We start from the raw sequence: 3,785 nt of genomic DNA, 5'->3' as shown, positions 1-3,785 counted from the left end.
GGCTTACTTACTGAAAAGGCTGCTAAAAAGAAGCTGATTCAACTGAGAGAACTCTTTCATTCTTCTGTTTTTGAGGGGGAAAAAACCCTTAATTTTTTTAATGTATCCAGGGCTCTCTCCTTGGCCCTCTCCTAATGGCTTTCACTCTATCAGGGTCATCTTATGCATACTCCTGGTTTCAGTGCCAAGCATTTCATACATAGTCAACTCTTGGTCCTGTACTTCCCACCAGGCGATTCCTCTGAGTTATAAGCTAGCCTTTCTAATCATTTCCCTGGCACTTTCCATTGCTGTTTTCTGACACTGCCAATCCAAGATGACCCAAACTGAACTTCTCAAATTCTTCCTGCTACTTGAATTCAGATATGATGGCGAGAACTTGATCAGTCATATTGAATCATAAGAATAAATGTCACTTGCAAAGGATGAAGTAGCAAAAAGTTAGAGGGAGATTGGGTCAGTGACTTCACAGAGATGACTGCTCCTGAACTTCTTAGCTCTGGACTGTCTTTTACAAAAAATAAATAAATACCTATCTTATTGAACCTACTGTGATTTGGGGTTTTCAATGATATGCAGCAGATTTTAATCTTAACTGATACATGCAATTTTCCCAAATTATTTCTATTTTAAGATTATGTTCTTTTAAATAATGCTTTCATCAATGAGAAATAAGAGAAAGAAGTGATTATCTCAAGATAATAGCTGTCCAAAGTTACAAGTCAGCCTCCGGATATACTTTTTGATCCATATTAAATTTTGAAGCGTAAAAGCTAGATTCTCCTGTATGCATCTTTAAGAATAAGTATTCTAGTTGAGTCACTGTGTTTTCATATTATGTATCCTCCCTCAAGCCAGGTACAGGACCACTTACCAACATAAATAACCTTGTATAAAAACTGTATGGGTATCTACTTGGCACAGTCCATAGAAACACCACAGTCTACCTGGATTCGTGCCTGATATACTATAGATAGAAGCACCCTTGGCTGTGGACCCCTCGGACCTGCTCTCACATCTGTTAGAGGATCAGTTATCCTTGCCTGAAAGCTGGAAAGGCAAATGAGGCTCTCCTCACCTTTCATATGATTCTCTGGGCACCACACGGAGAATTTGGCTGGAAGGCTACATCTGACCACAGTGCTTTGGATCCACACGCTTTTGTGTTAACTCTCTAGGGGTTTTTAACCTATTTTCTTCCATATATCCCTAACAGGACTGCAAGCCAATTATATTGAAATACATTTATCAACATATATTTTTTACCTGATATTGTAATATATGTACTTCTTTCCTAGAGCATTAAATTTCAAGATGTTACAGTTATGTCTAATCATTACCATGATATTAGAGCGGAGAATAAATAATATTTTGTGATATCAGTAACGACTCTAATATAAAAGGAAAATATCTATAATTTCTATTATAGTCAGAATCATGGTATTATCAATAGGTAATATGATTGTGGTTTGTGGCCTACATTTACAATGGAAGGAAATACTAAATTTCAACTACAGATTAGTAAAAACAAATATGTGGATATTTTTCCCATCAGGTTCGTGGAGCCCTTAATTCTAAATACAGGTGCCTTGAGAGTCTATGAATCCCATGTTAAGAACCCTACTTGTGATTTCTGCATTCTGTGTCAGAGACCACGTAAGAGTTCTAGTTTGTGATATGATTAATGCCTGATGGGATTGGCCCTGAATTTTAGCACCTTTCACAGTTCAAGAACCTTGTGAGAGTTGTAATGCATGGATGTCTAATTCCAGTCGCTGTCATTCAGAAAAGCCTAGGCTATAAAATGTTAATTCCACTGCAAATGACAAATGACATCAGATTGCAGTGATAAGCCAACGCATGGATTAAAGGGAAAATGAATTACCAGCTAGGCCCTTAAGGATCTCTTTAGTAGAGGACTGAGACCCTGGAAAATGGCTATGCCTTTACTCGGTACAGATTACATTTTGGCAGAACTGTAGATAAAAGACCTCAGTCTCAAAGGTCTTATTTGGGACATCCTTCTGAATGCTAAAATCAATATGAAACTAAGAAAAATTATAAAAATCAAATTCCTTTGAAAAGTCTCCATAAACATTAATCTCTACGTTCTCTCTAAAATCCAATTTAGGAAAAGAAATTTCTACAATAAAGAGGTGCCTAATGAGAACAATTTAAACAAACAGTTCTGTGTCTTTGTCTACTATTAAAGAGACATACACAAGTAAAATATGATGATGTGCTTATCACAAAGAATATGTTTTAAATTGTATCAAAACCATAAGAGAATTTAAAAGACAGCCTCAGTGTTATCCATAAAAATGAACTGTAACCCAATCCTGAAGTAATTTTTGAAGCTTATATTCAAATTGTTTCAGTAAAATTAAGAAAAATCGAGAGAACATATTTCTCATTTAAAAGATATTTCCAAGTGGAGCAAAATTCAAGGGTAAAATTATCTTCTAGCAAAAAGATGCGTTCTGTTCAGATAATTTTTTATCAGAAGTTTCATTAACAGATGCAGAAATCATACAGAAAATTTATAAAAGTGTCCTGGCAATTCTAAACACACAAATGCACCATATAATACCAGATTTAGAATCAGAGAAACCTATTTCAATCTTTGCTCTGCTACATGTTTCACTGTGTGAGCTCGGGGGAGTTACTTAGCCTCTCTGATCCTCAATTTTCTCATCCATAGGAATAATAATTGCACCTGCCTCTTAGAGTTGTTGTGAGAATAAAGTAAGCAAATAACTGTAAAACATCTAGAACAGTGCCTAGTATATACTAAGCACTTTATATATTTTTTTAATTTATTTATTTTAGTTGCAAGTATAAAATACATTGGTTAGACATCTACATAGTTTGTAAAACAATCCCCCCAGTTGCTCCCTCCCTCCCCTGACCCTCTACCTAGCCAACGTATTAATGCTAACTGCATTCCCTATGCTGTGCTCCCCATCCCGATGACCATCCATCAGCTACTAATTTGTACTTCTTTAATTCTTCACCTCATTCTAAGTACTATATATTTTTAGCATCAAAAAAATCTCATGAAGATTAAATGTGATATTACCTACGAAGTTCTTGGCATGTACTTAATGCTCAGTAAGTTCTCTGGGTTCCGACTTAGTTCGCAGCGACATGGCTAAACACACCTAGGATGATGTCACAATCAGGGGGAAATACGGATCCGTTATGGCGCCTCCCTCAGGAAAATGGTGAAAATTGAAATCAGCCAGCACACCGAGTACACTTGCTCCTTCTGTGGCAAAAAACCAAGACAATGAGCTGTAGGGATCTGGCACTGTAGTTCCTGCATGAAAACAGTAGCCGGTGGTGGCTAGACCTACAACAGCCATCACCGTAAAGTCCACCACCAGAAAACTGAAGGAATTGAAAAATCAGTAGAAGCTCCACTGTTTGAAACATCTCGAGCCTATAATAAATGGGTTAAGTTGTATAACGAAATTACTTTGCTTTGTTAATTTTATTAATTAGATGTTTTCATTTACATTCCATATATTTTTCTGTCTCAAAAATAAAAAAGACTTGAAATTAAAATCTTTCCAATTTTCAGTAGCAGGTTAGGTATGTCTCTTAGCTTTTTAAAAGTCTTTTTTTGACAGTTCAACTTTGAGATACATTGGTTCAGATTGTGCAAACTTTTGTTTTCAAATCACAGTTAATGTTTTTTAAAATGTTTCTAAATGTAGGATGACATATACGTTCTCTTTTGGTGTTTTGTCTCACCATTGAATCATCATCTTCAGAAATATATT

The 3,785-nt window shown here is 35.8% G+C and overlaps 1 pseudogene; it reads left to right on the top strand.

Moving 5' to 3' along the window:
- The first annotated feature begins 3,147 nt into the window (after positions 1 to 3,147).
- Positions 3,148 to 3,414, top strand: LOC107512679 (annotated as a pseudogene).
- Positions 3,415 to 3,785: the final 371 nt, after the last annotated feature.

The sequence above is a fragment of the Rousettus aegyptiacus genome, unplaced genomic scaffold (genome assembly GCF_014176215.1).
Source record: "Rousettus aegyptiacus isolate mRouAeg1 unplaced genomic scaffold, mRouAeg1.p scaffold_m13_p_2, whole genome shotgun sequence".
NCBI lineage: Eukaryota > Metazoa > Chordata > Mammalia > Chiroptera > Pteropodidae > Rousettus > Rousettus aegyptiacus.
Note: the sequence above shows the minus strand (reverse complement) of the source record. Positions and strands in the feature narration are given on the sequence as shown.